A 12,640-nucleotide genomic window follows, 5' to 3' on the forward strand; every position below is an offset into this window, starting at 1 on the left:
TCTGCACAGCACAATTATGTTTACAGAAATGACAAAATATCCTCAAAAACTGTAAAACGCACAGACATTAACAAGGACACAACAATTGGAAAGCCCTGAAACAAGCAAGATCAGACAATAAAACTCTGGGGTTTTTTTTTACATATTCAAAGAGAACTTTATCAGATAGCTTCAGATTTGAAAGCACAATGAAATATGAATGCAATGAAACTTTAATTGTCAAATCCCTGGTTTCCCCCAACCAATGCCACAACAATCCTTGGCCTGAGTCACATCTCAAGATTACAATCTTTTCCAGCCACTCTTCCCCCCTTCTTTAGGCTGAGACCAAGCCCCTAGAGAGGGGATTCCTTGACCGTCCCTGACTTGCAAACGCCTTATCAGGTCTTCCATCCATCCCAGTTTATCACATGTCACATGACCACCGGTTCATGATTGACATCATTCTCGACAGTATTTATGAGACCGTGTGAACTAAGAACCAATTAGCTTGCAGCCTGCAACCACAAGGAAGAGAACGAACGAAAAATAGACAGCGCACAGATCACGGCAGCATGTGCCTGTACTGCAGGTAGTACAATATTTCACTTTCAAATCTTGACTTGTTCATACATTGTACATCTAGAGGCTGAATAGCAGACTGCGAAAGTAATAAGTTCAGGTGTACGTGCATGTATACATGATAGTATGCATTATTTACATGTAAAAAAAACAACATGGACAAGACAAGGGACAGAATGCGATTTTTTTTTCAGGGGCTGATTTGGTGGAAGCACCCATGTGGACAAGCATCCACTGTAATGACAAAAAATTGGAACTTGAATTGAAGTCCACATGTCGTCCTTCACAGGAGAAACTCCAGAGATCTGGAATTAACCAGATGATGCCCAGATCTACCCAGTATCTCCTCCAATTAGGGTGCATCGTATCTTTTAATATATTTAGCACAGATAGAGCTCCTTATATATCTCCTCGGGGATTTTGAAGAATTTGAGTTAAGGCACTTGGCCGATGATGGTATTTCCTGTTCATCAGCTAGCAGCATCAACAGCCTGTCAAGTTCATTCACTGTCTGGAAGTGACCAAAATACCATGATGGTGGACCTGGATATCTTGTGATGTGAAAAAATACATCAGCACAATCATAAATTTGCAGGTAAAACCTGTCAATTCAAATCTTGTCTAAATGCAATTTAAATCTTTGAAATAAAATTTAGTATCATAATGTCGGGATTCTCTATACATGGATTTACAATGTAGGTGCTTCTAATCAGCTTTTAGTTCGCAAAAAAGCCACCTCCAGGTCTGACTCAAGTCAAACCAAACGGGATTTGTCATGAATGGCCTGGGTACAACTCCCAGCAAAGTCCAACTGGTGTCTGATAACCTTTTAACTGGACTGGCGCCTTGTTTGGCCATAGATGCTGGCATGTTTGCCAACGTGCTTCAGCCAGCACTGGGACTGGACTCAGCCAACCAACGCTTGAAGCGATGAGTCACTGTGTAAAGTCCAAGATGCTACGAATCTAATGCCAAAGGAAAGATCCTGAATTTAACATACAATGCATACAGTCAGTCCCACGGTATGATTGCTAAGTATACTGTATTAGCCAGCAGTACACAGAGGTTGCAAGTGAAATTTTCAACAGTTTCTGGTTTCAGTAGCTGATTGAAATTACGAACAAGTGAACACACTAAACTGCAGGTTAAAGGTGCAACAACATTCGTTTCTATTCCTGTAAAAATTATTTTCAGTTTTGAAAAAGTCATAAACAACAATCACTGTCCTGCATGTTTCATTTTCGTTATTATACTAAGCAGAAAAAAAGTTCCCTTTCCAAGAGCAGACAAAGGATTCATTGCGGAATGAACTCTGCTCTCAAATGTAGTAATACTACGAAGCTCATCCATCTTTTGATTTCACATTTAAACATTTACGGTAACTGAAACAGCATCTTCATAGTGTCCTTACAATTTCCAACAAGTTACAAGTATAACTGCCAAATTTGAAGCTTTCAAAATCCCTAGGGATTTTAAACTTCTGTCTTCCATCATGCAGAACACACTCTTCTACACAACGTGTTGTACTGGTTTACAAGTACCTGCACTGGTGTGGGTGGGCATTCACCGCGTTCAGGGGCCAAGTTCTTTTGTTACAGAAATTTGAACAGAATTGTGGGGACATTTCTGAGTCCCCACAATGTTTTCGGTTCCCACAAAATAGGTGAAATGTCGAGTGTATGTCCCCACAACTACGGTGCAGGAGAGCATGACAAGTGTATCAAAGTGCATGCTAACTGCAAATTGTACTGATCACTGGAAACGGAGGAACAAACATTGGCTGAACCAGTCCCTTCATTTTAAATGATCCACAGAATGGCTGCACTGTTCCTAATCCAATACAAAAATCATGGTGTAATTTGGAATGCATGTGCACAGTACAAAAAGTTTTATCCCACAGGGAGGAATCTACATGTACATGTACTAAATGTAATTAATTACACAGCCAGGCCGATGAGAAGAGGTGGCAAGTGCATACATGTACCCCTGTATTGATGGCTCCTGGGTGTCTGGATACTTAACCAAGCATGACTGTTAGGGTTACCCTGTATGATAGTCACACAATCCCAACGATGACAGTAATTATCCCCACTGTGTCTCAGCTTGAAAGATGTCTTCACTAAAACGTAAAAGCAGGCCATAACATCTTATTAAGCAAGGAGTGTACTTGCAACATACAGTGTACTTGTACCCGTAACTGAGCAGTGTCCTTGCCCAATGTGATGTACATGTCTACACACCAGTACAGGTAAATCATGTACGTGTGCATGCATACATGCCAAGTCTCATTTTTATCACGGAGGAAGGGATACACTCCATGTTCTTGTTTACAAATACATGTATGCACTCCGAGTCCACAGAAATTTCAGTTCAATTACATGTATATTAACCATTATCTTTATCCAGTGCTTGTACTGATACATGTTTTTTAAAACCTGTTGATGTCAAATTTTAGACCGCGTTTTGACATCACAAAATGACATCTCAACAAAACAAAGAAACTGCATCAATGCATGTAAAAGCTGCCCGTTGAAGGGAATAGCTGCCCGTTGAAGGGAATAGCTGCCCGTTGAAGGGAATAGCTGCCCGTTGAAGGGAATAGCTGCCCGTTGAAGGGAATAGCTGCCCGTTGAAGGGAATAGCTGCCCGTTGAAGGGAATAGCTGCCCGTTGAAGGGAATACCGAGTCCTGAATACAGACTTGACGAGGACATGTTTTGTTTTTTTTTAATGTGTCCAGACACAGGGCCAGATGCATTTAGTCTTTCATTGAATTACGATGATGACAAGTGTGCCCTGGGATTTGAAGCCTCACAGAAAGAAGGAGCAGCAGATGGCAGAAGTATCATCGTAATTCCATTTCACAGAGTTTCTTGTTTCGGTTGGCTGGGTTGGGCTACGCAATGGCTATTGCCACAGACGACTAACTTAATGGGAAAATGAGCCCCACACGAGGTTTTAACATTAACCCTAACACTCCTCAGTCCTCCAACAGGTGAAGGATTGAGGACTGTTAGGGTTAACATTGAGACCATTCTCGCCAATAATGTGTTTCACATTATGTGGCAATGCCATGAAGTGCACACTTCACTGTACAAGTTCAAGTTACTATAGGCACAGTGGTTTCAACACATGGGTAGGTTCATTTTTCCACTTGAACCAGACTTTTTTGTGTGGATTGCATCTGGCTAGAACCGAGCCTGAACAGGGAAATGTACATTAACCCTAACTCCCCTAGGGACCACTGAAATAATGCATAGTATGCATGTTGGATTCAGAATGGTTAGGGTTGACGATATGCCTACATTGTGCATGTACATGTAGATCACAGACCTACGGTAATTCGGTTACCAGCCGACTGGCACGCACTGATGAAACTTAACAAGTCTGTTTGCACATGTGCTCGCATGATATTGCATTTTTCTATTACTAGGCAATTTGCAATTTTAATATTTTCCAACCCATCACTCTGCTCTCTCCAAGAGCTTCAACCCCGCCAGGCAGACAGAGGAGCCCGCTGGATCAGAATGATTGATGATTTCATAGCACCACGTATCTGCTATCAAATAGTTAATGTATCATGATTTATTGTCGAAACTGCACTTGACGATCCACAAATAAATAGGAACACAGCGAGCAGAAACTTGATAGCTGGTTTGCTGCGGCCAAGGGAAATTACACCATCCATCTTCTCACTTGCAAGTTCTGTTATGATTTTTACGTGCGTGTGTGTGATAGCTATAAGGCACCGCTAAGGAGTAATAAGCGTTGTGTTGAGACATTATTTGGACATCAATCAAGAAGGCTGCTCACCCAAAGAAAGAGTAACAGAAGTCAGAAATGCTGGTCTGATTTGCTATCTGGTCTCTGATTTGTTTAATCGCATCATGACTTGACTGCATTGGGTGGAAGGACATGTATGTAGAGGTCTGGGTTTAAGGAGGGTGGAAAACTGGAAAGCAAGCTTACGTTACTTCAAACTGAACCTCCCCCCGGAGACAAGAACATTCAGACAGATCTGCTGTTTTCCTTTGCCCCAGTAATAATGATAGTCTGAACTTTTTCAAGTGTTCACTTACATGTACATGTTGATGTTCTTTTTTCAACTACACTGTACATGTACTACAGGTAGGAAAATTTCTTTAGGATGATTGTTGCTTTATTTTATTTTGTTTTTGCTTTTTTTCCTATTCTTTTCTAACTGTTTTGAAAATACGCAATGTTTGGACTACCAGATTTCTACATTGTGCCTTGGACCATTAACAAACAGTTAGGAAACTATGCCACACAGGTAGATCCACAATCAACTACCCCTACCTCCCTAGAAGCACAACAGCAAGGTCATCCTCCGGTCCATGTTTCCTTCCGACCTCTCTGGTTCAACCTACTGAGGGGAAAAAACCAAGCGGAACAAGTCTCCTGCCAGTTCTCACCAGGTGCTCACTGCCGTTGGGGTGTGTCCCACGCCCCATGCCAGCCAGAGGAGGACCAATCACCTCTTTGGCATGCCTGGAGGGGTCACATTCTGCTTTCTTAACCCCACAACCCCCTGGCCCTACAACACCACAGGAACAGATTTGGTTCCTGCAAAGGCTTAATTGCTGCCTTTCTTGCTCAAGGGGAAATAATAAATTTGGTTCACTCATCCTCTGGACTTCCTGGCCAGTTTCAATTTTTTTCCAGTTTTTATGATCTCAATCAATCACACGTGACATTCCACAAAGCTGTAACGCTCACGAGCGATTGCATTACTCATGGTGCGAGCCATGATCAGATTACACTCAATTTTCTGCGGCAATATTAGCAACACATTTTTTGTCACTGATCAAACAGCCTTCGGTCAAGGAACTTGGAAAATTTGCATGTAGAAAAACAAACACGGTAGACTCTCGATATAAACACTCTTATAAAAAGCAAATTTTGAGACCCCCGATTTCTTGAATTCTTGTGTTTTGTTTTTCTCTTTCTTGTATAACGAAGTATTTAAACAGCAGTCTGTCTACATGTAGTCCCTGCAACTCTGTTATTTACATATTTTGTACGTGTATGTATTCAACTAGAATTGACTATATTATGCAGGTTTTCTGAACCTAGTGACAAGGCTGAGGCGTGACCAACACTACTGATCTGTGAAACTGATCATGTCTGCTCTTAAGCAAGTTGCGTGCCCGGTAACTAAGCACAACTCTTCTTCCCATTACCACAAGGCGCCTACATGCCCTACAGTCCTACATGTATGTACAGCAGTCTTGGGGGTTTGGTACACATGTACATGGTAAACTCAAAACACAAAAACCCAGAGACTTTGAAATGATGAACTTTGATTAATGAAATACCTCTCAGGCTCAGAGAAAAGTCTGGAATGTCAAATTCAGCTTTCACTGTGCAGAACACCGTGTAAAGCATGTACTCTCACAGAAAGCAAATTGGGAAGTCTCCATGAATTTTGTTTTCTTTGTCTTTGTGTTCCAAATAGTTCTGGTTATAATCAGGTATAATTTTGATAATTCAGGCAATCTTGTTGTATCATGAGGCCAAAAATGCTTCCTGTTTCCTGACCTATCCCACACTAGCGGTATTTTCACAGTGCAACTCTCACCCAAATTCAGGGGTGTTGGAAATCAAGCTTGAATGCGATGCCCAATTCATTTCACTTGACCCACATGCCACAAGACCTCTGCACAAAATTCCTCTGGAAATGGAACACTAATGGAAAGCTGAAATTATACCCCTGTGAATTTTTTTTTGCCTGAATAGATGTTTTTCAAGTGACGCACCGGTAACTTGACGGGCAAAGGCATTTTAGGAGACAAACCATGTCCATGGATGCCCGTGCATTTTCGAGTCTAGGTCTTATTGGCATTTTCATGTGCGCTAGAATGATGTGAGACTTCAAAGACATGCATGTTTCCGCGCACATTTGGGTACATGTACATATTGAACAATGACTGTCAAAAATCTTGTGACTGCATACTGTATCTTAGTTTTGGGGTTAAATGGTCAGCGGATCCAGATAGTTTTGCTTGAAATTTTAGGCTAAAGGAAAAATTAATTTAGCAGCATACCAGTGCTGGTACATGTGTACTCACATCTACCAACGTACATGCATTTTGTCTAAAAACTGAAATAATAAAGAAAACTTGAAAAGGGCTTACCGCAGAAAACTTTACACATCTGCCAGTGTAATAGGCATCCTACACAAACTGAAACTGCGCAGTGCTAATGTCCACTCCCTGATGATGAGACCACAAAGAGTGTACCTCTACATGACCTTTCATTTAGATGAAGATCCCAGATTGCCGTAAATCAAACGCACAGAGCAAGTTTTACGACAACAGCTGACAACTTCAAATGATATTCAATGCCTGCGCTGAAGGAAAAAATGCATGCTGCTGCAACGTGGTACCGTACGTAAGTCCTGTTTGAATTTGCTGTCTGTAAATTGTCAAAGAGGGTAGGCCTAAGTTATAGGCAAAAAAAAAATCAAAAAAGGCGAGAAATACGCATAGCTGAATGTCGAAGTCCTATTCAAATCAGCAAATTTCAGTTCATGATGAATACTTGTGCAGGCCACCTCTGGCATATCTCAAACATTTTTTTGCGATGTTGAACAGTCCAACATGTAGGGTGTGAAAAGGATAAACCAAACCACACAATAGAAGCAACCACACCACAAGTGTGCATAACCATACACTGTGTATTTACATAACACAGCGTTATTCATTTTTCATTGCATCACTGTTTCTATGAAATACCTTCATTCGTGAAACCTCAGTCACATCAATTTCCGACACTGACATAACTTATATCAACTGCCCACATTTTGACTTCAGCGAACTGACGTGTCACTCAACATTTTAGACAGTCATCTAATAACTTCCTGTATTTCCAGTGATTGACTCCAATTGCCAGACAATTCACTTCCTGTAACAATGTAAACTTGATCTGACTGAAGCAGACTGAAGCTTTTTGGTACATGCACTTGTACATGTGTAACAGAGTCTGCAGATGTAACATGTACATGTACATGTGCTGTACATGTAATAATACACATACATGTACATGTGAATACATACATGTACATGTGAATGTACATGTGGATACATACATGTGAATGTACATGTGAATACACACATGTACATGTACATGAATATGTGAATACATATACATGTACATGTATACCTGTACATGTAGTGAATACTAATCCACTGCATCTAGCGTATCCTAGTGTAGGCCTACATGTACATGTACATGTAGGCTTGCAGTATGTATACATTGCCGTAGTGTACATGTATTTATAGCAATGCTTGCTGGTGCCACGCTTGCGTTCCATGAATGGGATAAGTGTCAACACGTATAACACGAGGTTTACTGCATTGACAAGGATTTTGGAGAGTCCCTCAAGCTTGTATTAAGCGTGTTCGACTGTAAATACATGTACATGTATACGTACATGTATATAGTTCTTCCAGTATACTGTTACATGTACATTAACCTTTCCACGTCATACATGTGACCAGTTTTATTCGCTGGTTTTTTTTTTTTATCTCATCTCTTAACTCAAGACATGGCAAGCAAGTCTTCCGTGACCAATCAAATCTGGGTAATTTTCGTCAGGGTGCACAGACCTACTATGGGTGTTTACATCAATTTTCCTTAATTGGCAGAGAGATGAAGATAATTGGTTTCAGTGTACTTTTGATTACTAGGATTACTGATTTCCCATGGTAGGGACTAAGTGACAGAGTTGGTTCCCATGATGAAGGAACCAATGGAAATGGAACGGGACACTGAAATATGATCAGACTGACGTGTCAGTGACTTCCCAACTCTATGACTTAGATTATTACAGTTTTGAAGTTGAGTTACTTTTGCTGGGTTGCATTACTTTGGAGAACCAACTGAGGTGACATCAATGTATTTCCTTGTTGTTCTAACAATGCAGGTGTTTGCATCCAATAGGGCACGCTGACAATATGGCAAATTAAACCTCAGAGAGTAAAGGCACACATGTGCAAGTTTACCTTAAACAAGGCCAGATCCAGACCCAATTTTTTTGGGGGGGGGTGTCAAAACCAGTATGCAGTGTCCGCGGTACACTTTTGCATAATACCAGTCACAATTAAGCAGCTACTCAGTCAGAAACAATTTCCTGAACAAAATGGCTCTGTCCGTACAAAACAACCTCCACACTTAATAGTATCTTCTTTTAGATTTAAAAAACAAAATTCACTAAGTTTTTTGCAGGAGGGGAGGGGTGTGCCATGGGCTCCCACTGCCCCACCCCTCCAATCCACCCTTGACTATACATGTAACATACAAATGGCTGGCACATGTTTTATTCATTCACGTATATGGACCAAAGTGCATGATTACATGTACATGTATGGTAGTACATGTATATGTACCGGTATCTTATACAAATACTTTTTTTTAATATCTAAGCCTGCTGTACAAGCAATGAAAGGCCTACACATACATGTGCAATGTACAAAATAAATATATAGTGAACAACCCTTGTGGTGGTAGGGATTTTGCTGAAAATCCAACAAGATCAAACAAGTCACATAATTCCTATTGTCACTGCCATAATCCAACAAAAATGCCTCCAATGGGATGGTTTTGGCTTCACTACGGCAAGGGTGAAATAAAACATACCCAATGCATTTCATATTTCATACTGGTACTTTAGGGGCAGGCACAAAGTGTATGCATGTCAACTATGAACAGTTGAAATTCAGAAGTCGAGTCTATTCACACAAGTCCAGGTAGGCAAGGCTGGCCTGCCAGTAACAACACCATTGAGGACTTGCAGGCTTTTACTATGTAACAAATTCTTTGTCCATGACTGTAGTGACCTGGGGTCAAAGAATAGGGGTGTTGAAAAAGTGAAGGCCATGGTTCACAGCTAAAATAATACACACCAAAGGTGCACTGGTGGGCCCAAGGGGGTGAATCACAGTGTCTGTTGGCTTTGCGTGGTACATGTATTTTCAATGTACATTGCACTGTGGTACTGGTCCCTACAGCACCCAAGACAGAAATGATACGTTCAGCATTTGTTCTTGTGTTTACTCCTGGGCAAAGGTGCACAGTATACTGCACAGTTGTTCCATCAGTCTAACTCAGTCAAATGACTTGTGATACCTATGTGTATGTCTAGGAGGTACTGCAGCAAGAGATATGGAAGGAATTTTTGACCCTCTGTGACTGTTAGAACGACAGGAGAGTACCAGTGGCAATGAAGCACTGTAAGCCCCACATGTCCATGGGCATGTGCATACTTGGTAGTTTTCTGATCTGCCTGGAAAAAGTTTCCAAGCAGTAACTAAGTACATGTATAACTATTGGGTATGTACTTAAAAAGCACCACTGGGGAAAATATATTTTCTCTGATTTTATCCGTTCAAAGAAATACGAAAGCCTCCAAATCGAACGCAGTGTCATTTGTCTTCAGAGCTCAACTATAACAAGCTAAAAAGAGCTTTTTTTCTGTTCATGCCAAGATGCAAATTCTGAATAACCACTTGAATAACCACATTAAACAGTATTGCCCAATTAATGGTAATCTTAAATCATGCAGACATGTATGCTTCATTTTTATGAGTGGGTTTCCAAATCAAATGAAACAAGGAATAATAAAGCTTTACACTCACCAGTCAGACCAGGTGCATGACCACAACACAATAGGCCAAGTTCTTTCCCCTCATGGGCTGGGTTTATTTGTAGGGAACACTAGTAGGTTCGGTGAGCAATAAAAGGCAATGGAAAGGCTTCTCTATAATCTGAAGCAGTGGTTTTCCAGGGAACAATGAGTTCTACCCCTTGTATAGCAAGCACGCACAACAGCGGGTAAGCGGGTTGACAACGTTGAGTGAATTGGTCACATATTAACTGATGATTACATCCCGTATGTCACACTTGCTAGCAACACGGTTCGATGAGCAAATTCTGCAGGAAAAAAATTGGGAAAAAAGAGTAATGTATTGTAACTTGCAACAAATTCCTTATCAATTTTCATCCACAAAAACTTATGAGAAATATAAGTTTTCAACTCTACAAGGTGTTACATGTTTCCATCCAACCTATCAAATTTTGTTTCAGGTTACAAGCAACCAGACTATAACACCTGCAGTGAATACACAGGCCATTATGACATTGACAGGATAATTTCTTTTTGTTAAGAATGTCTAGACTGCATTGTGGGAGTCCATGCATCACCTACATTTTAACACGCGAACAGGTACATGTACATGCAGCCCAGTACTTTACAAATGCATTTGTACAAAGCCAGCCTACCAGAATAGGTGAAGGCAGCAAAGTTCACAGCCAGTTGTGAATGTGCCCCAAGGCCCTATACTGAACATGTTTCATCCCGTTTATAAACCCACCTTACACAAGGCCGGTACATGTACATAGTGTAGGCTGTCCATGTGCAGTACAGAACATGTACTTCCCAGAACTCTTGAACCACTCAGTCTGGAACATGAAGCTCAGCAAACTGAATGGGCTCAAGTGGATTTTCCTTCCTTTCCCAGAATTGACTAGAGTTTTTAATGTATTCATGATCCTTAATCCCTGAGCGGCTGCATTTGTCTACATTTGTGTAGGCCAGTACTAAAAAAAACAAAGAGCCATATGATGGAAAAAAAACTTGTGGCTACACAGCTGGCAATGATGTATACTGCACTATGTATGTCAGCTAATGATGAAAGCCACTGCCTAATGGCTTAGTAGTAGTACAGGCTTTATGTCCAAAGTGTGATCCTTTTGAAAAAAAGGAGCAGTTCTTCCAAACAAATATGACACAGCAAAGGGCCATGTGTCCCTCAACTTCAACTTGTGATTAACTCACTAACTTGTGTTTAGCTGTAGTCTCGTGTATACATGTAGATCGTAGCTCAGTACAACTACAAGACTCGGTGGGCTTATTGATAAAACTGTGTCATGACTAAGAAAGCTGCAGAAACTGACAGTAACCTAGGCAACCAGGACAGAGTATGATTTTCTGCCAAGTGGCACTCATCAGGTTAAGGAAATAAATTACATCCTAGATTCATACCAGTTGTGAGATGATTTCTTACGTGTAAATCAGAGACTTTTGAACACTGTTGAATGTAAACTGACTGGGCTAAATATGATAATCAGTGCACAAAAATGTAAATGCCATCCACTCTCCATCCACTTCACTGGAATAACAAATAAATCAAATGCAATCTGTACAGATAAAGCAGTCCAACACTTGTTTTGATTATGAGCCAGTACAAAACAATTTGGCACTCTTCAGTGCTTCTTAGCAAATTCAAATCCAAAAACTGAAGGAAACAAAGTAAAATCTTAATCAGTTCCAATTCATGCCTGTTAAACTGCTCAAAACCAAAACCGCTTGACCAATGATCAACCAAATTCCTAAGAAACCCTACAAATCAATGTTAGTACCTAGTGCACTTTAAACCTCCAAATCAATCCACTAATGCTGGATTACTCACAGAGAACGTTCCAGATGTCAATCCAAACATCTATGATCCAAATTCAGCAGCCAGTCCAAAAATACCTTGTACATCTCCCATGTGAGTACAGATCCATTGAATAGTCAGGGAACACCCTTGATAGTCACGGCACATGTACAGTACTTGGTGTTATCCTCCCTCTCCCAACACACAAACCAATTTGCGACTTGAGCAGTGGGAGATCCGAATACAGCCAGCAAGAAATCCACATAATCCTGGATACTAACCCTTCAGTCTGTAGCCAGACACCATATAAATGCACAGGCTGAGTGATATCACCTTTCAGGGCGGTGAACTGGTCTATAATAACATCAGGGTATTATGCTCCAGCACACATAACTAACAAAGGTGGGATCGTTCCATTGAATTGGAGGGGTAACAATGAAGGGACAATCTGCAGTACAAGTTCACATTCAAATGACCCATTCAATAATTGAATTTAATCACCAGACAGGAGGCATTATGGGTACCGGTACCCATGCACACATTCCATGTTCACTTACAGAATGTTTGCTGTACATGTACATTACACACAGTCAGCGAGTCATAAAGAGGTTAGTATTGTATGCA

The 12,640-nt window shown here is 40.8% G+C and overlaps 1 protein-coding gene across 9 annotated transcripts in view; it reads right to left on the reverse strand.

Annotated features, from left to right (window-relative positions):
- Positions 1-12,640, reverse strand: part of LOC110982768 (adhesion G protein-coupled receptor L2-like) — a 58,674-nt gene that overhangs the window by 39,029 nt on the left and 7,005 nt on the right. For 3 of the 9 annotated variants that reach the window (XM_022241413.2, XM_022241414.2, XM_022241410.2), the window contains exons 1-2: positions 12,050-12,357; positions 10,217-10,511 (exon numbers count right to left, since the gene is read on the reverse strand). The gene's annotated coding sequence lies outside the window, so the exon portion shown is untranslated. Of the gene's footprint in view, positions 1-6,715; positions 6,735-10,216; positions 10,512-12,049; positions 12,361-12,640 lie in introns of those variants that run through there. The other 6 variants (XM_022241408.2, XM_022241411.2, XM_022241416.2 and 3 more) reach the window with 6 other exon arrangements.

The sequence above is a fragment of the Acanthaster planci genome, linkage group LG12 (assembly GCF_054643075.1).
Source record: "Acanthaster planci isolate LZ-2023a linkage group LG12, COTS_SCS, whole genome shotgun sequence".
Lineage (NCBI taxonomy): Eukaryota > Metazoa > Echinodermata > Asteroidea > Valvatida > Acanthasteridae > Acanthaster > Acanthaster planci.